The 21842-nt window shown below is 35.3% G+C and overlaps 1 long non-coding RNA gene across 5 annotated transcripts in view; it reads left to right on the top strand.

Annotated features, from left to right (window-relative positions):
- LOC144365532 (uncharacterized) overlaps nt 1–21842 on the top strand; it is a 93737-nt gene that overhangs the window by 50249 nt on the left and 21646 nt on the right. For 3 of the 5 annotated variants that reach the window (XR_013424068.1, XR_013424069.1, XR_013424066.1), the window contains exon 3: nt 14776–14912. The exons of the other annotated variants lie outside the window; for them this stretch is intronic. This is a non-coding gene — a long non-coding RNA (uncharacterized LOC144365532). The remainder of the gene's footprint in view (nt 1–14775; nt 14913–21842) is intronic. 5 annotated transcript variants of the gene reach the window in all.

The raw sequence follows: 21842 nt of genomic DNA, 5'->3' as shown, positions 1-21842 counted from the left end.
AGTGTTAGATATCTTGCTAAACCATTTGACTCTGTTTTATATGCCAAAGGTCATAAGCTGGAGGCCCACAGATGTCTTATAGTTAGCTACATGGTGTTTTTTTCTGTGTTAGGGTCATCGCTATTAGCAGTATTAGTCATAATTTGAATTACAAAAACTAAAAACGTTTTGAAAATTAAGAGACAGACATAGCACAAAACTCTTAAGTTTCCAGCTTCTCCTGGGGAAAACAAAACAATGTAAAAACTAAAACAGAATATTCGGCCACACTGAGCCTCACTTGGCACAGTTGGCTAGAGCTGGGTAGTGCCTGACCCTTTAATCTGGGAGATATTCTGCTGTTCATCACAGTTTCCAAACTCACCACCCCTACCTACTCTTACATCTGTATGTCTGTTGACTACTTACATTTGTACCTGCTAGCCACCCACCGGCATTTGTGTTTGTAACCTCTGTTGTAGGCTCATCGTTATGATTAAAGTACTTTTAAAATTAAATATGCTCTCTGGGAAGAAAATCTTGACAGCAACTTTAAGATAACTACACTCCTATGGTATGCTGCATGTATTCCTATCATTGTCCTTGCAACACTGGGTTAAAATAACATTTTCATGTGTTTTTCTTCCCTGCTAAGCATCTGAGTGAGTCAGGCTTTTCATCATCATAACAAATATCTGAGCTAATTAATTTATAATGAGAAAAGTTTTATTTTGGCTCGAGTTTTAGCGGTTTTAGTCTGTGCTTGACTGGACCTATTGCTTTTGGGCCTGTGGCAGAGCAGTGCATCCTTGTGAGAGCACACATTAAAACAAAAGCATTCACCTCGTACCATGAGCAAAAGATAAAAAGGAGTAAGTGCCAGGGTTCTATAATCCCCTTTGAATGCATGTTCCTAAAGGTCTAAAGGCATCCTTCTTCTAGGGCCCACCTCTGAACGTTTCCGTCACCTTCAGTAGCACCATCCTGGGAACCAAGCCTTTACCACATGGACTTTTAAGGGATACTTGAGTTTCACACCACGTAGAGCAGTAAAATTCTTGTAAAGTTCATACAGTGCTGACTCTTCAGACAGGCTGAGTGCTCCAGCTGTGGGTCCATGTTGGCCTCCACCCAGATTTTACAGGATGACTCAGACAGCCTTTGCAGAAGGGACAAACAATTAGCAAAAGGACCATGTTGGCACAGAGAGCTCTCACTAGACCAATGCTTGGTGGAGCCAAGGGATCTAACAATGCTACCCACAAACCACTGTAAAATGCCAGGCTGGGAAAGATGCAGGCACAAGTCTCCAACTCAGGAAACTTGCTGCATGGCTGAGCTCAGCAAAGCCAGGAGGGTGGGGTTTCCTGAGGCCTTGGGGGCCAATCCCCACTTCAGTGTTCTGAGAAACATGGAGATGGAGTTAAGGAAGGTTATTCTGAAGGTTTAAGCTTTAGCATTGAACTGGGTGTGGTGGTGCATGCCTATAATTCCAGTGGCTCAGGAGGCTGAGGCAGGAGGATCAAGAGTTCAAAGCCAGCCTCAGCAAAAGCAAGGCACTAAACAACTCAGTGAGATCCTGTCTCTAAATAAAATACAAAATAGGACAGGGATGTGGCTCAGTGATGAAATGCCCCTGAGTTCAATCCCTGGATTCCATGCCCCACCACCTCCACCCCCCCCCAAAAAAAAAGAAAAAAAATTTTGGCATTTCTTGCTAGGCACAATGATCCCACTACTTGGGAGGCTGAGGCAAGAGCAACACTTAAGCTAAGGAGTACAAGACCTGCCTGGGAAACAGTGAGACCCTGCCCCAAAACACAATGATAGTGTTCACCATGTTGAATTTTGGGTTTACTTGGGACTGGTTACATTTTCTTCTTGTGTATTTCTCACTTTTGAAATGAGAATGGCTATCCTGGGCCTCTTCTACCATTGTGTTTTAGAAGTAGTAGATATACTGCTTAATTTCATAGGCTCATAGTTACAGGGAAACATGCCTCAGGTTAAATGGTGTCTTGAATCTTAGCCACATCTAATCTAGACTCTGGCCTTTTGAACTGGTGGCATAAACAAGTTAACACTTGGTGCTATTGGAATGGAATGAATGTATTTTTTAGTGAGAAGGATATGAATTTGGGGAAGCAGGGGCAGAATCTATGATTTGAAAGTGTCCGCCAAAGTTTATGTCCTGGCAACTTGATCCTGAAGGTAGTGATGTCAGAAAGCAGAGCCTAAATGGGAGGTTTCTGGGTCATGAGGCACACCCTCATGTGTGCGTTAATGCTGTCATTCCAGTTGTGCATTTGTTATCCAGGAGTGGGTTCCTTGCAAAAGGGTGAGTTCTTCCCCCTCTTTAAACATGCTCTCACTCTTGCTCTCTCTTGTTCTCTCACCAGAAGCCAGCACCTTAATCTTGGACTTGCCAGACTCTAAAACTATGAGAAATAAATTTCTATTTATTAGAAATAATCCAATCTGTGATATTCTACTATAGCAGCACAAAATGTTCTAAGAGGATGAAGAGGAAAAAAAGGAATTAAAAATGGATTAAAATGGCTCTGAGATTATGGAATGTAATCATTTGTTTTTTGTTTTGATTTGGTTTGGTGGTTTATTTGTCTTTATGACCAAACTAGCTGATAAGAACAAGTTAGAGGAGGAAAAGGTTATTTTGTGGACACAGTTTCAGAGACCTCAGTCCATGGCCGCCTCGCTCTATACCTCTGGGGCTGACATGAGGCAGAGCATCATGGTGGAAGGCCATGGGGGAGGAAAGCTGCTCATCTCATGGCAGCTGGGAAGGAGAGAGAGAGAGAGAGAGAGAGAGAGAGAGAGAGAGAGAGAGAGAGAGAGAGAGAGAGAGATGTGTGTCAGGTGTCAGAGACAAGATATATGATCCCCACAGGCACGTTCCCAGTGACCTACTTCTTCTAGCCAAGCCCCACCTGCCTATAGTTATCTTGCAGTAGTCCACTCAAATTATTAAATGGATTAATTTACCAATATGATTATAAGTGTCCTCATTGACAAAAATTCCCACATGTGAAACTTAACTCCAGCGGGATCACACTTTTGTCACATGAGCTTCTTGGGGACCTTCCATATCCAAGCCATAACATGTACACACGTGCCTTGCAGAGTGAATTCTTCTGATTCATTGCTCACCAGTCCAAAGAGAGTGAGTAATCATCCCACCCAAAGGCTTGAACCTGTCCTATTCTATGGAACATACAGTACATTTTCCCACTGAGAGGTGTATAGACATGCATGCATATCAAATCACTTACCAAGATCAGATCCTCATCTATGACAGCCTCGACGCTATGTAGCTTTCAGTTCCGTGGCACTGGAAGATTCTGATGAAGTGGAGTGAGTGTGAAATAAGCAAAACAATACTATGGTATTCAGTCAGTCAAAATAAGTGTAGGCACTCAGATCCCTTCCCTGGTCATCTCTCTGTCTTCTTCTATAGATTACAAATAAATAATAGATTAAAATCTACTCACTTTTCTGATACTAATAGGTTATATTGCTTCAGCTATTATATGAGGAGTGAGAGCTGCTTAATTTTAAACAGCTGACCATATGCAGCTACAGATAAAAATGACATCAAATAAAATTAAGTTTTTTTTTAATTTATAAAAGAAAAGTACTTTTGAAATAATTTAGCCACAGAGAAATTCACATTTTGGAGGATTAGGGTTGAAAACAAAGCTAGAAAATTTCTCCCACCAGTCTTTGAATGTACATACCCAGGTTCACAGTGGAAGAATTCACTGGCCATTTACACAATATTAATATGCAGTAATGTGAATGGAAACTAAAAAAAAAAAAAGTTGAAGGCATTATAAAAATGGAAACTTTTATCAAGGCAAAGATAAATGCTTATGGTCTGGGAGTAACAACCTTTCACCCAGTTATGTACCATGCATGTCTATCAATTCAAAGTGACAAAAATGAGTAGGAAGACATTGGCTTAATATGTTTCAAGAAAGTCCCAAGAATAGTATCATCAGAATATCATGCCTGGGCAAGAAAAGGCTTTAATAGAAATCTCAGTAAATGAAGGCATGTTTGCAAACAGAGTCCACTGGCTAGAAAGCAAATTTCCTTCCCGAGATAAATTTTGAAAGTATAATAAATAAGTGTCATTTCCACTGGAGAAAACCATCATAAACATTGAAGAACGATAAGTAACAATCCCAGTGACAAGGAGAACCATTCCTGCTTCCTTAATTTTTTTCCTTCCCCGATTCCTTAATTCATAACCTTCCTTTTTGATTCTTTCAGGAAAGAGTGCCCTTTGTGATGAACCCATGAGAGTTCAAAGAGAGCAGACAAAGATGAGAAATGCTCTATTCACACTGTCTCACTCAGGAACACAAGAAATAGGTATTGGGAAGAAGCAAACTGGTTTGGTTTGTAAGATAATGCAGCAGGACTGTACATTCAGCGTGTAGGACCTCAGGAATCTTTTCAGTAGGAATTAACTAGGTTTCACAAAATCTGATGGAACAGACGCCGTATGTGAGAGACTCACTAGGGCCCAAGGCACAATTTGCTTGCAGGACGCAGTGCAAAATGAATATGAGACCTTTCTTGTTCAAAAACTCAGGAACCCTGGGTGGTTGTTTCTTCTGTAGTCCTTGTCACTCCACCTGTCACTGTGTTCTTCCTTTGCTGTTAGTGATCTCTCAGGTGCATTCTCCTGGGTTGATGGCAGAAACTCATGTGCTGGGGACTCCCCTTTCTGAAGTGAAACAGCGCGAGCACAAAGCGCATGTGCTCAAAGCAACTCACTGGGGTGCCCATAAGCCTGCAGGGGACAGGGCAGCACCAGTGGGTGAGCAGTGGATAGGAGTGGGTGGCCCAGAGCAAATTGTGTTGGCAGCAAGAAGCTAGACAACCAGTGAGCAGAGGCTACAAGCCATTGCCACCTGCACCTGTCCCATTAGAGTTCAACTTCCAGAACACAGATTCAAGGTTAAAATGAACAATTTTTGAATGGTGACAGCAGAATCTTAAACCCGGGTATGTCAGGTACTACCGAGCACTGGCTGTGCGGATTTCTTGGTCACACACCATGAAGCCAGCTCTGAGGCAGGTCAGCCAATACTGAAAGACCTTCTCTCAAATTCTCATAAAAGGAGAAGTAAATTAACCATCTCTTCAAAAAGAACTGAAAAATCAAGAATACAGGGAGGGGAGAGAGAAATTACCGTATTTTATTTTTAAATTAAAAAAGAAAAAGGCCACACACAATTCTATAAAAATGAGTGGAACTAGAACCATGCTTAGAAGCACACTGGAAAATCTTTAAGGGCAAGGAAAAGAAAACAATGCTATATTTATCCAAGTACAAAAAAAATTAATAAGGGTTGGGGTTGTGGTTCAGGGGTAGAGCACTGGCCTAGCATGTGTGATGCACTGGGTTCAATCCTCAGCACCACATATAAATAAATAAATAAAATACATGTCTATCAACAGCTAAAAAACCATTTAAAAAATAATGACAAAACAGGTTGTTTACAAAAGAACAAAAACCATCCTGACTTTGGATGACTGTCAATACTAAAAGATTGAAGATGATGCCAGGACAAATTTATTCAAATGTTCTCAAGTGACAAAGCAAAACAAAGCAAACAGAAAGGAAAAAAAAAAAAAACTTGCCACAATATGTTCTTTCTGCAAAAAAACAAAAACTATTTGAAATAAACTCTAGCTAGCTAAGAAATTAATCCAAATCAAGAATGTGAAAATTGTTCTATCTGATGTCTATCAGTGGATATTGAGTAAAATTAAAACATAGAGTTAAGTACACATTTTTTTTTCTAAATTTGTGTTTAGATTTGAGTTCCTCCAGAAGCAGTAGACAAGGGTTTGAGAGCAAGTATTTTTATTTGGGATGTCAGAAAACAGAGGAATATTAGAGTAGAGGAAAACAATTAATAAAGGTTGAGTTGTCGAGACAGTGACTAAGAGAGTGGCTGCAGTTTAATGTCATAGGGAAATTTTGACAAACAATGCAAAATGCATTCTCCTAAGAGTTACTGCACCCAAAGGGAAAGAAACCTGGAGCACTTAGACATCAATGCCCAGCAGTTATCTGTCAAGGACTCAGGAGTGGGTTATTCACCCACATTACCAGAGAGGTTGGGCAGAGCTCCCTCCATGGTTCCTGAATTAGAGTTCAGTAGCCAAAAATATGGAAGTCAGTATGGACACACTTCAGTGATTACGTAACAAAGAATCTGAGCATCCACCAACAGGGTCTGCTGCACACTCTGGTTGTGACATGGAATAGAAGCAATTAAGGCCAATTCCTAAACAAAGGTTTTGTTGTTTAAAAAACATTTTTTTCCCCAGAGAATAATCTGGCCCATAGTTCTGGAGTAAATGAGTACATTGGAAGTAAAGAATTATTGGAAACACAAAACAAGGTAAATCTTTGCCAGATTAGTTACACTCTATTGAAGATTATGGAAATTTAGTTTTGTATATTTGGAAACATTAAGGGCGAACATAAAAGCATAAAATGTTGATCATTTACCATTGATATTACCTTGGAAAACAAAAGTTAATAAACAAAGGAAATATTTAAAAAGGAAAAGAACAACAGAAGTATCTGCAAACATTTTTGTTGTAATTATATGTAAAATATTCTTGAAATGTAAATGCTGTCATTTAAATTTTAGAAATTCATCTTTATGAAAAATATGCTCTAATCTAAATAGTATAAATTTAAAAATAAATAAGACATAATGCCTAGTATAATATCAGGTCTAATATAGAACTATTTTCCTGACAAGAATATAGTGGATAATGCAAGTACATGGTCAAAAATTCATCATTCTGTGTTTTTATTTACTTGTGAAGTTGGTTGATTTGACATGAGACTCTAGCTTGGATAAAAATAACATAAATCTCATACCACAATGAGAACACCAAGAAACTAGTTGAAGGATTCAGACTATTTAAGAGTATAGCACACATATAAAAAAAGAAATGCCCTAAAACCTTACAGCTTGTATAAGTTTTTACAAATACTCATGACTCATTACCAACAAAGTATGGTAAAGCTGAAACAGTAGTAAGGAGTGATTTCTGATCAATTGTGTCAGAAGAGATTGAATTTTAATTATCTTTCTTTTCTCTAAAAATAATTTTTATTGATTGATTTTTTTTTCAGTATTAGGGATTAAATCCAGGAGTGCTCTACTACTGAGCTAAATCCTCAGGCCTTTTGTTTTTTACTTTGAGATAGATTCTAAGTTGACCAGGCTGGAGATGAACTTGTGATCCTTCTGTCTCAGCCACACAAGATGCTGTAATTACCGGCATACACCATGCCTGACTTCTCTATAACTTATATTTTTAAAGCTGATCTTGCTGCTAAAAAAAATCACAGAGGTAAGTAATCATGGAATATACAACAAATAATATTAAAGAGAAAAGTGCAAAGGTCCTCTGGGAGTTAGTAAATAAAGTATGCTAACTTTTCTAGATTTGAAGATGCATGTGAATTTTTTGAATTCTAAATAAACATTCACTATTATACTTCTTTTGTATTTACAATTTTTTTCCTCCTAAACACAGCTCCAAAATATATAATCATCAGTCATTCAGGCTTTGGATCCAACCCAGGTGCTGGGCTTTTGTGATTTTGATAGATATTAACTGATTTCCCTCTACAGAAGATGTGCCTACTCAAATTTCCACCAGCAGTTACCAATGTACTTGTTTCGTCATAAAAATGAAAGTTTTGATAAAGGTCCTGCAGTTCCAACAGTAAAACTCCTATAACTAAAGCAGTTAAGTTCTGGTGATAGAAAAACATATCATGGAACTAACTAGAAAGCCCAGAAAAAGACCCCAGGATTCATATAAAGATTGTGGCACATAATCTTTCAAGTGGCATCTCAAATCACACTGGGAAAATGAAACAAGATTCAACAAATTGTTCAAAAAATAAACCTGCTTAGAAAACAGTAATAGCAGATGTATGATTCATTCCATAGGTCGAACTAAGTTCCCTATATGGCTTTTTAATTATAAAAATTAAAAATATAGACAAGTATTGATCTAACTTAGGATCAGAATGATTGACCAAATAAAAACAAACAAAAATTAGTAAACCACAAAGGAAATATTACTTTAGTTATATAAAATTGAGATCATAAAAATTAAATGCCAAATAAAAATTGGAAAAAATATATTTCATATATATGATAAACATCAAGTTTTATGAATAAAAAATGAATACTCTGACAAAAAATGGGCAAGTAGCCATTTTTGAAAAATTCAACCTCATTTTTAATTAAATATATACAATAACAGTGGAATAATTGTTTTTCCAGCAGACAAATGTTTTGCTGTTGTTGTTACTGCTGTTTTTAGTGGTAACAATATTGGTGAAATAGACCCTCTACTCTCCATTTCTATAAATGCAACTTAACTTCCTGGAGGGTAAGCTGACCAGATGAAAGTACCTTTAGGATGTTTATTCCATTTCACCAATAACTTTGCTTTTGGAAACTACTGCAAAGGAATTAACGTGTGTACACAGGAATTAATGATCAGGAACATTCACTGCAGTCCTATTTACTAGCACAAATTTGGAAAGGATGCAAATTTCCAGCCATTGTGAAAAGAGCAAGTAAATGATGTTACAGTTATATAATGAAACATTGTGAGGCCACAAGAAAATTGATGGGTTTGAGAGTAAGTGATAGAAGGAAATGCTCATGTTATATGTTAAGTGATAACATCCGCATTCATGTACCATCTTTTTCGAGGCGTCATATTTGCTATTTCCTGCACTTGGACATTTCTCTCCAGGATCTTTCTACAGCAACCTCTTTATCATTTAAATCTCACTGCAAATGCTGCTGGTGCAAGATGGCTTTTCATAAGCCCGTTAGTGAAGCTAAAGCTCCACCACCACCTGGAGCCAACACCTTATTGCATCTTCTTCATGCCGCTTGTTAATTACCAAGGTTTTCTTAATTTTCATTTAAGCCTTAATTGTCGATACCTCTCCCTGCCAAACTGCCCACACACGAGCATAGACAATATAATACAAGCTTAATAAGTTGCTTTTTTTTCATTGCTGAATGGAGATCTGAATACTGCTATTCAGTCAATGATTGTTGGACAAATGCACTGTAAAAACTGTAAGAAAACACACTAGTGTTTTGTTTGTTATTTTTGTTTTGTTTTTGGTCAAAGGTCCCATCTGAGTGGTGATATTTTAGGTGATTTTAATCTTCTGTGTAATGTTTGTAGGATTCTTTAGTTTCTCTATAGATACAGAGTCAGGAAAACTAATGTAAAAAGTAAAGCATTCTCCATGTTCAGAATCCAGTGAAAGACATCTTTTCCTACCTACTCAGAAATTCTTTTGTGATGAATTTACTGCAAGTAACCAGTACTCACAATATGTTCTGCACCTACATACACTCATCACATTCAACCTTGTTAAACATCAGTCTCCCCAGAGGACTGTAGAACTTTCTAGTGCGGGAACTATGCCAAAATATTCATTTATTCATGCAGATAAAAACAATGTTTGGAACATTGGTTATTTCATAAACGTTTGTGTAGGTGGTATATATCTATCTTGAAATAAAATTCACAGGCAAACATGCACGAAAAAATGATTAATGGATTATTGGACACACAGACAACCTTGGATCCATCACATTGATCAGTAAATAGAATATGACCAGCATGCCAGAAGTTCTCTGCTCATCTTCCTAATTACAACCTTCTTGCTTCTTTTAAATATAGCCAATATTCTGAATTATGTGGTAATCACCTTCTTTCTTTTACCTTTTTAGAATAATCCTAAATACAAAAGTTTAATGTTGACATCTATTGTACATATATAATTGGACAGTATTATTCTTGTGAGGTTTATTGATTTTTGTAATATGTACCTGAAGTTCAATCATTTTTAATGGCTATTCAATTATGTGACTCTGCCACAGTTTATTTCTTCATTCATTGTTGGGGACATTTTGGTTTTGTCTTACATTGGACTATAATGTGCAATTTTAATAACGTATACGAATGTTTACATACATGGTTGGTGGACATTTTACATTTCAGGTGGGCAGAACACTAGGAGCAGTTCTACTTCAGTTGATACAACAAAATTCCTTTCTGATATGTTTGCACCCGTTTATGCCTCCACCAGACCTCCAGGAAAGTACATGTGGCTTCATCACCTTGGATGCTTCTGCCATTTTAATTTTAATCATTCTTATATGGTATTGCATGATATTAATTTATAATTTCTTTATTTTTCTTTTTATATTTATATTGACCATTTGCATATACTGTTGGATGAGGGGCTTTTTTAAGCCTCTTGCAAAAATGGTCTTTGACCTGGAAATATAAAATTCTATTTCAACAATCTTAGGTCACAGAAAAACAGTAACTAAGTTCAGAATTTATAGAAAACAAACTATAAAAAAAAAACAATAAAAATAGTGCTGAGAGAAAAAAATTAGAGTCAAATGTTTAAGTTAATAAAATAAAAATGTAAATATTTAACAATTCTTTATTCACATGATTAATTAACATGTGACTAAAATGTGGAAAAACATAATTAAATAAACTGAAAAAAAGAACAAGGGAAATCTTTAAAATGTGAAAGCAGAACTTAATGTTAGAAACTAGAAAAATAGAAGAATTAGAAAACATAACCAAATGCTGTATTTTCACAAAGTTCAATAAATATATATTCATTAGTAAGTTTAAGAAAAAAAGAACAAAATTAGAAAATAACAAGAGTGAAACAGAAAATTTAAATTATTGCAAGAAAGTCTTTGCACAATTTCAGATAAATAGATTGAAAATCTACAACAAACAAATAATTTTCTAGGAACATAAAATTTAAAATTTATTCCAGATGAAATAGACAATCTTAAAAGACAAACCTACATGGAAAATAAGAAAAAATAGAAAATTTTTCCAAGAAATAATCTCAAAAAGTCAGCAGCCCTGAGGAAATTTTACCAAATCCTGAAGTAATCCAGTACTACTAAATTACTGAAAGCATTGGAAAAAAAAGGAAAATTTCCAAAATTTTCAAATTTATGTTTGCAAAGATTATTGGAAAAATGAAATTATAAAGCAAATATTCTAAATGAAGTACTAGCAAAAAAAGGTCCAGCAAAAACTGAAAGGCATAATATATCACAATAATTTTCATATTACATTAGATTTAAGATTACAAATCATGTGATTATTGGGGAATAAACTGAATAGGCATCCAACAACATTCAACAATTTTTCTTGAGTTTTTTTTAAAAAAGACAATATTTGAAATAGAAATGAATATTAATATAATAAACTATTTCTTTGTCAACCTGAGTATCATGAGAAAACAGTAAGTTTAAAAATGACAATATTTTCACTATGATTTAGCATCATGTTGAAGATGAAAATCCAGATCAATGGAAAGAAATCAAAGGTATACATTTGTAATGGGAAGATGTACCTATCCCTACTTCGGTTGGTATGATTATGTATCCAGAAAACACAAAAAAAATCAGATAAAATATATTTAATAAGAGATTTCATAAATTTTAAGGGTACTGTTTTCACAAAACTCAACAATAATTTATTTGAAATACATAGCTTTAGTGCAATATCAAAATTATAGTAAATACATACAAATATAATGACATAAGTATAGTATCGTTTCTTTTTGAGGAGAGAGTGGTAGTTTACCAGGGATTGAACTCAGAGACACCCAGCCACTAAGCCACATTCCCAGCCCTCTTTTGTATTTTTTTATTTAGAGACAAGGTTTCACTGAATTGCTGAGTGCCTAGATTTTGCTGAGTCTGGCTTCAAACTGGAGATCCTCCTGTCTCAGTCTTCTGAGCTGCTAGGATTACAGGCATGTATTATTTAAATTCTATAGTTATAATAATTACAACAGAATTATTACAATATAATATAATAATTACAATAGAATCTTAGGATTAAATTAACAACTCATATGCGAATGCCCATAATGAGAACTTAAAAGGTTAACAGAATTCACAAGAGAATGCTTAAAGATTGACAAAGATAATTCAACATCATAAAAATTTCAGTTTTCTCCATGTAAACATATAAAGACAATAGAATCCTAATAATGCAATTATAAATTTTTTAGTATTTATGTACAAAAAAAATGTTCAAAGAAGGGCCATGAAAACTCTAGAAAAGCAAACTATTAATGATGATAATAGCTTTACCAGATATTAGGACACAGGATAAAGCCTCAGTAAGCAAAACAATATGATACCAGGGCACAAATCAATAGGCAGATCAATGGAACATAGTAAACCTTCAAAAAAGAGCCCGAACATGCCCAGAACTTCACTGTATGATTAGGTATCATAGCAAATCAATGAATGACATTGAATGATTTAATAAATGGTGGTGAGGCAATTAGATTTTCATCCTGAAAAAGTCGCTCAGAACTATGCCCTACCACTCTTGAGAATATTTGTTATATGAATCCAAGATTTAATTATAGAAAAGTCAAGCTATAATATACTAAGAAAAAGAACATTCCTTATAACCTTGACGTTATCTTTCCTGTAGTTCAAAACTAATAAGCTGCAAGAGAAATCAAGGTAAAATTTTTCTTTAAAACAAACTGCACTAAAACGTTAGAAGTTAGGCATGGTAGTGCACACTTGTAATCCCAGCAGCTTGGGAAGATGAAGCAGGAGGATTGAAATTCAAAGTCAGCCTGAGCAATTAAGGAAAGCCCTCAGCAACTTAGCGAGAAATTGTCTTAAAATAAAAAATAAAAACAGGTTGGATGTTGCTCAGTAAGTAAGTACTCCTGGGGTTCAAGCCTTATTACAAAAAAAATAAATAAATAAAAAGAAGAGGAAGAAGAAAAAGGAGGAGGAGGTGAAGAAGGAGGAAAGAGAGGAGGAGGAGGAGGAGGAGGAGGAAGAGGAGAAAATAGTATAGAAAAGTCAAAACAAAATACTAAACTGAGAAAAATAGTTTAAACTCACCATACAAATAGTGAATTGTTATAATAGATGTACTATATTTCTCATAAGGAAAAAACTCAGTAGAACAAAAATAGAAAATATTACAGTTCTCTGAAAAATAAAATAATTACAAAAAAAGGTTTTCCAACAAATAAAGTTCAACCTTAACTATTAAAAAATAAAATAAAAGTTAAAACTCTAGTGGGATGTCAAACTTCTGAATTTTTGCCAATTTGATGGGGGGAAATGGTATCTCTCAGCATACCTGCAGAGAAGGTATGCTGCCTGCAGAGAAACAGAATTCCTGAGTATTTTAGGGGATGCCAGTGGGAACAATCCCTATAAATGACAATTTAACAATTTCTGTAAAGTTAAAAATGCATTTTTCCTTTTGCTCAACAATTCGAATTCTTAGAATATAACCTAAAGATTTATCTACATATTTATATAGAAACTTACTCCTTGCAGCAGTTAGTCATAGCAAAAGATTATTTTAAAAACCCTTAATTATCAAGAGAAGAATATTTAAATATATGGTAGTGCATCTACAGAATTATGCAGATATAGAAAAGAAATTAGGAAGATTGAGCTAATGATATGAAAACATCTCCAAAATATATTGGTGTTAGTGTGTAGAAGGCCTCTCTAGAGAACCATTCCGGTCTTCCCAGTCTGAAGAGGTTTCCAGGACCTGGAATGTAAAAACCAGGGAAATCCTGGGCTAATAGACACTGTTGATTCCCTTAAGCCTAGTCCATGTTTTCTTTAAAAGAGGCAGGAACTGGAAAATAAGTTCATGTTCATTTGTGTATGCATAGGGAGTCTCTGGAAGGATATAGAAGAAAGTAAGAAGGGTGCTTGCTTGTTTTATCTTTAGAGTGGGTGAAGAGTAGATGGAAGACTAAGTTTGAAAAGAGCTGTTTCGTTATGTATATATATGTCTGATGTGTGAATTTATTACCCACTCAAAACTTGAACCCTCAAACAAATAAGATAAAACAAATGAGTCATAAATGAAATGCAGTCTGTATGTGGAGAGAAAAAAAAATGTTTCTTTTTTTTTCCTAAGTAGAGAGCAAAGTATCTAGGTAATTTATCCAGTTGAATGGCTTGGAAACTCTCTTGAAAAATATATTTTTTATAACTCTGCCAGCTAGCTTTATAATAATGAGTGCAATACAGTGTGTTGTCCCTGAGAACAAAGACTCTCAGCTGTCTGCCCTGGTCAAAGAGTGTAAGTCTGAGCTGCCCTTAAATTTCTGAATTGCCCAGACAGTCTCACCATAGGCTCATAAAATACTGTCTGAAAGAAAATAGACTGTACCCAAAGCACATCATCTTGTGAGCTGCTGCATATTTACCTCATTTTGAAGACACATTCTCTATCACAGATTTTATTCCTTTGTCTCTGTATTCATTCATGCTAATTGCAGTAAGAATCTGTAAAACATTTTGAGACTTAGAAAAAAATCTTTATGAAATTTAGATTCATTTGCGAATTCATAATTTCTTTTGAAATGTTTGTTTTTCTGCTCTTTTTGGACAGAGAGAAAAAGAGAGGCAACAAAAAGAGTTAGAAGTCACCCTTAGGGCACTACTACACGCATGAATGTGTGTGCATTATTTGTACATGTTCTTGCTGTTGATTTTTGCTTTCAAACTGACAATTCAATCCAATAAATATTACTTTAGAAACTGCTAATATATTTAAGACCACACATATATGGTCTTAATATATACATATTATATAAGATTTTATATATCTAAAATCTCTTTATAGATGCAACATATGTGATGGTGGAGGCTAAGCAACCCATGATCTATTGTTTGGAAGCTGGAGACCCAAGTAAAATATTGCTGTGGTGGTGTAGTTCCAGTTCAAATCTGAAGGCTTTAAGAACCGGGAACACTGTTGGTGTAAGTCCCAGTCGAAGAGCAGGAGATAGTGTCCCAACTTGAGAAGTCAAAAAGAAAGGTTGGGGGGAAACACCAGAGAGAATACCAGTTCTCTCTTCTTTAACTTTTTGTTGCCTCCAGGCTGTCCAGGGATTGGATGATGCCCTCCTACAAGAGGAGGACTGTTTTTTTTTTTTTTTGACTCAGTCAATTTGAATGCTAATATCATCCAGAAACATCCTCTCAGACACACTCAGAAATGATGTTTAGTCAAATACCTGGGCACTCCATGATCTAGTCAAGTTGACACATAAAATTAATCAATATGGGGGCAGGCAGGGAAAAAAAAACTATCACAGGGTTGACCAAGGAATACACACACACACACACACACACACACACACACACACACATACCCCTTGCTTAAAAGGAGTAGTGATGACCAAATAATGCAAAAGGAACTATGTTACCACTGAACACAGCAAGCATGGTCTGGTGAAAATGACTGGATGGCACAGAATGGAAGATTCCAGAACTGGAATCAGGTACTAAAGCAGAGATGGCCTTGAGCAGAAAGACTGTGTGGTGGTGCATTGAAGATCTTCAGTCCTTACTAAAGAACACTAGCACAGTGCAGTCTTGCAAGCAGCAGCAGGACCTACAGAGAGACAGGCAGATAGAGTCCTGGCAGGGGAATCAGGAGATGGCACTGTCTAGAGGTGACAGTCAGTTCCAGGAGGTGTGTAAGTGGGAATAGAGCACAAGCAGGAATCTATCTTTGGAAATCTGTGTCCGGAATGAGTAGAGGATGTGGATAGACAGGAAAAGGCAAGGCAGGTTCCAGTACTAGATGGACGGAAACGTCAGAATAGAACTCAGGCACAGAGCTAGGCAGAAACCAGTTACGGAAAAATGTAATATTAGTTTCTTTGCATAATACACAAAAACAATTCAAACAGAATCATATCAACACATACCCACCAAAACACATTCCTAGGAAATAAATAGAAGAAAAACTTCAAAGATTAACATAAAATTAGCAGACAAGGTACAAAAGCATTAATCATAAAAGAAAAGTTGATAAATTACTTTTTGTTACAATTTAACAGTTCTGTTCTTCAAAAAAAGCTATCAAAAAATGAAATTGCAAAGCACAATTCACAATACATATATTTAAGAAATTACTTGCATTCTGAATATATGAAGAATATTTACAACTCAATAAGAAATAAAAGTCAATGAATTTGAAAATAAAATGTATTAATATCCAATAAGCACGTGAAAAGATCCTCAACATCATTAATCACTAAGGAGATGAAAGTTAAAACACAACACAGTATTATACCCATTAGAAATAGCCAAAATTAAGAAAGATGTCTGTGTATGTGTGTGTTTTAGAGAAATTTAATGAAAATATCATTTTAAAGTTCACACAAAAGAGTGACCAAAATAGCACCCCCCAAAATTTAAAGAATATTTGGGGAGAGCTGCTTTATTGGTACTAAACTTTTATACCATAAAATTGTATAGTCTAATACAAGAAGAGACAAATTGCAAAGTGGATAAACTAAAGTATTCCAGAAATATATTCAAGTACATGTATGAGAATTCAATATGTGAGAAGAGAATGCCAACAGGGCAGAAAATGGATAATTTTTAAAATGTTTAATTTATCAATTAATTAAGATTTAAATTATTACTTAAGGAACATTTTTGATAAGCATTTAATGAAAGTAATCTCCATTCAACTGACAAAAGAGAATTCTCTCTCATACCATATTTTTTTTTAAATTTCAAATGAACCAGATATGCGAATATCAACAATAATTATTAATATCAGGTAGAAATTACCAGTAAGATCTTTCTAACCTGGTAGGTAAGGAGGAATTTCTTAAGCAAAATGGAAAACTCAATAAATAGGGTGAAGATCAACGTATTTGACAATATAAAGTTTAATTTCTCCCTAGGAGGGAACACAGCAAAACACTTTACTACAAGTCAGAAGAAAAACAGAAAAGATGCTTGAAACACATAAATCAGCCAACTATTCAATCCCTGTGTAATAAGGGGTGTTTGAAAACTGATTAAACACACACAGTCACATCCCTACACTCTCTTTCTCTCTCTCTCCAACAGAACATTAATATATGAACCTATTGGAATAAATATTTGGAAAATGGATCAATCTCATTACATGTAAATAAAATATGAAAAAAAAGAAGGTGACATTTTTTACCTCAAAAACAAAAAGATCTAAAACATGTAGTCCTCACATATATGTAGGAAGATGTGCACTTTCAAATGGTAGTGTAAATTCTCACTAAATTTTTAAATAGATTGTGGCAATTTTTATTAAATTAAGAATAAATAATATACTATGTATTAAATAATATGTATACCCAGTTATACTACATATCCTACTAGTGCATGTTACATTTTAACACAATAATATTAGTATAATATAACCTACTTTCAGAACATAGCATATAAAAATAAAAGCAGCAGTATATGAGAATATTTGTTGCAACATTCCTTAGGTTGTAAGAAATCAGAAAAATTCTAAATGTACTTTAGTAGGTTAAAATATGATGATTCTATGACATAAAATATTGTTCAACTATTAGAAGGAATGAGGTATAGTTTCTGACTTGGAACAGCATGATTACTTGAACTTTGAGCAAAGTTCCTGAACCTCATCTGAGGATCTACCATTCCCATCTTAGTATATGTGCTTCATGTGGGTTTCCAACCCCAGGTAGAGTATATGACGCAGATGGCAACATACTGACCTTAAGAACACAAAGTCAGTACAATCCAAACCCATATAGTCCAATCAATCTTTTCCTGTGAGTGCTTGTAACTGGGGTTACAAGCCCAAACAGTCTTTTTCTTACACAACTTGGACCTATGAATTTGCAGGGCTTCCACTTCCACAGGTGGAGCCATGAGGCCACTATGATGAAGCCCATCCACAGAGTCATGCTGAGACAAGGCAAGACTGAGAACGGAACATATCATTTGAGTCACACCTGGAGCTACACAAGCTCTCATTTCCAAATATATTTGGGTGGATTTTCTGTCCCTTATGCTTATTGATATATTTACATATTTTTGTAACATATGCATGGAGAAAGGTGAGAATAAGAGAATATTAGATTATTTATTACAATTACATAAAGAGGTAGAAATGGAAGGGGATAAGAGAAGATTATTAAATTAATACTAATCATATTAGTAGTACAGTATTACTATATATAATATTACTATATTATTGCTAATATGTTTTTGGATTTTGATTATTATTAGGTTGTAGAAGTTTGAAATTTTAAAAAATCTTATGAAACTATCAGTGCTTTAACTTTTGGTATAAATAAGTCTATATTTCTGCTTGTAGAAAATGGAATATGAATTCCAGATATATCCGAAAACTAAAGAATGAATTTTCTTTCTTTTTTTGTTATGTTTTTACTTTAAATAAGAATATATATTATAGTTTAACAAATGTTTACCTTTGACAGTAGAATTGTAATCAGAATATTCTAAAACTATTTTGCTAATTATTTCCTCTGTAGTGATTATTTAAATACATATAAAATATCCAAAAGCAACCAGGCACAGTGGCTCATTCCCATAATCTTAGTGATTCAGGAAGCTGAGGCCAAAGCCAAATGATTTCATTCTTTGTGAAGACCTATGGGATTCCAAGAAAATAGAGTAAAGTGTAGGCCACAGTATGAGGTTTAAATTAAAGGGGTAGGCAGGGAGGAGATAATCCAGGACTCTAGTGTGCACTAGGGAGTTCACACTTCATTCTGAATTCAATGGGAAGTTAAAGGTTGTTAGCAGTGGAGGTCATGGTGAGATGTGAATACTGTGACTGTGTACAGGATGTACATAGGCAAGATAAGACAAAATTTTCTCTTGTGTGAATCTGAAAATCCAGTCCCCTGGTGCACTCAAACTTTGATTTATTTCCAAAATGATATAAGTGAAATTTTGAAACAGTCAATAAATAATCCATTTCTGCTGTGACTCAAATCATTCTATGCTTTTATGTAAGAAAAAGGTTGCTTCTATATTAAATTGCTGTAAATTGTTGAAAGCATTTATGTCTTACTAAATGGAATTATGTGACCAAAGACATGATTGTCAGTGCTTCCTGTTCTGCACGTTTATGTTCTGTCCTTTCTTTCCTCAATCCCTAAGTACAAATATTATTGGGAAACCAAACTACAAGAAGCCCATAACTAAGTTCCAGATCTTTTACCTATTTATTTATCAATCATATATAGGTAATGCTGCCTCTTATTTTTAAAAGCCCAGCTACCAAATGGAGGCATTCATTTTGATAAGACTACTTCATAAATATCCGGTATAACCCATATCTCTTTGGATTCATGGTAGCAATTTTTCTTGAAAAATAGCATCTGATTTTCCTCTCTTTTAAGTGTAAAATAATTAGCCTTTCCAGTCTTATTATAGTTCAGTGGGGCCATGTGCTAGTTGTTGTCAATGGACTAAACAAAGTGGAAGAATTATGTGTTTCTTCTGGGAAAAAGCACTGAAGTGCATTTTTGAGATAAAATCTCCATGCTAGCTTTTCCCTGCCACCAAGAAGGTCATGATCCCATATGGAACTGTAAGAGGGTGGCCTTGTATTAGCCTGGATGCCTGAATGACTGAAAAATAGAGCTCTGCTTCCTGATTCTCATAAGCAAGAAATAAGGCATTAGTATGCTAAATCAGTTAATATCCCATGTTGCATTTGCTACTGTAGCATCCATTGTTTGTTCTAATAAAGTTTCAAAGACTTCTCTGAGAATCCAATGACCACTATGTGCCTTGTCTCCATCTTGATACACAGTCCAAGGACATTTTATATAAATAACGTGAATGAGCCTCTTTGTGTATCTACCTCCATGGCAGATGAATATTAAAGATTGAATAAAATTTAACTCCTCCCTAATCTAAAAAAATGATTTTATCTATATGTGTATGTTTGTGTGTAAATTCTATTACTTCATTTTGCCATGATTTATATCAACTACTTTTGGAATTTAAAGTTGGTGGGTCAATATAAGAAAATCCAGTGAATAATTCCTGAATTGTTTCTCATAGACTCACACAGCTTCTCAGCACACCAGCTCTAATGAGAACTAAAGGAACATTTCATTGCCCGTGCAGAAGGAAATAAATGCACCTTTGCTAAGTGGGCTGGCTTTGCACCCTGGATGACAGTGGCAGTTCCACCCCCTGCTTTACATGGGGGTTGGAATTGTGAACTGAAAACAAGAATCCTAACATGCTGGTTTGCTTACTTCAAAGAAAGTGAGTAACTTTCTGTTTCTCAGAAAAAAAAAAAATAATAATCTCAAGAGTCACATAGAAAGACCTCCTGACATCAAAGGACTCTTCTGAGAAACTGTGTTAGTGAAGGAAATGAAAAAGCATCAAAACTCTTTAGACAATTTAAACATTGAGGTGGGGGTGAACCATTCTGTTAGAGTGTTTTCAATTTGCCAAACTGAACTCCAATATTTTAAAAATATTTTTGAGGTGTTGCCCAAATAAATAAATGAATTATGTTTATTTTTTTTTCAATTTAACTGTATTAAGACTAATTCCTGGCTGACATGGGAAGACAACATCCATCTTCGAGGCCCAGGTTCATTTGTTGCTTTATTTTGGCCCACATTTACTCTCCTCTCTAGCTCAGTAGCCCTATGTTGCTCTCCTCTGCTGTCTTCTCTTCAGAGCTTGACCTACACTGCTTCTGGGAAGGACATGGGCTTATCCATGGCTATTGAGAGCAAATCAGATCTTTCATGCCTTCTGGTATTCTTCCTGTCACCTGTTGAAATATATCTAATTTATAGAGTCCCACCCACCATGCATGCTGGAGGATGAGTTCCAGGAACCCACTAGGATACCAAATTCACATTTGTTCATGTTCCTTACATAAAATGGCATCGTATTTGCATATACCCTATGCATATCCTTCCATGTGTTTTAATATATCTAGATACCTAATGCAACATACATGTCATACTATGCAAATAGTTGTTATATTGTATTGGTTAGGAGAAATGACCAAGAAGTCTGTCTGTTTTCAGTAGAGATACAATTTTTAAAAATATTTTTTTATCTGTGGTTGGTTGAATCTGAAGATACATAACCTGCAGGTATAGAGGGTTAACTGTAGTTTAATCTTTAAACCTTCAAAGCTATGGTGCTTGTGTATGCCAGGAGTGATAACATGTTGATCTAAGAAAATTGCACTTTCTTAAATCAAAATCACAGGACCTCATCTGTCTTTTGCATTCTCCTGAAACGTACATGTATTTATGCAGTATCTATGATCCCAGTGGGCTCAGCATTACAGACATAATTCACCTTCCCTGCTGGGCAAGCAGGAGAGAGAACAGATGTAGAAATATTTCTTGAAGGAATGAAGTGATGAAGTCAACAGTTGGCAGGTGAAGCCACCCATAAGTGGTAAAAAGGCTGTTTTCCTATACTTAGAAAATGAAACTGATACAAAGAACTACAAATCTTCCAGATGATATGCTCTTCCCCTGATCGGATTCATTCTTTCCTTTTTGAGGCAAATAAAGTAGAGGTATTATCAACATAATCCATTCAGGCACTGAGCTGGCTTAGGACAGGGTTAAAATTTCAGTAAAGTTCTGTCTTCCTGGAGACTATCGTTGGAACTAGGATACAGCCCTCCAGGACTCCTGTTGCTATCTGGAGATCAATGACTTTCTTTGCCTTGAAATCATGTAGGTGAGTTAGCTCAGGTGTCTTTCCACAAAGGTCACTGCTTTGTGAAGCTACACATTTCCCTCTGCTTTCAAGAAGATTTGGTCTTAACTAGCCTACCATGTAGCTTCAAAATTAAACAAGGATCCTGCGTAGACAGTCATGTTTGAGACTCTTCGGTTCTACAGA

The sequence above is a fragment of the Ictidomys tridecemlineatus genome, chromosome 1 (genome assembly GCF_052094955.1).
Source record: "Ictidomys tridecemlineatus isolate mIctTri1 chromosome 1, mIctTri1.hap1, whole genome shotgun sequence".
NCBI lineage: Eukaryota > Metazoa > Chordata > Mammalia > Rodentia > Sciuridae > Ictidomys > Ictidomys tridecemlineatus.
Note: the sequence above shows the minus strand (reverse complement) of the source record. Positions and strands in the feature narration are given on the sequence as shown.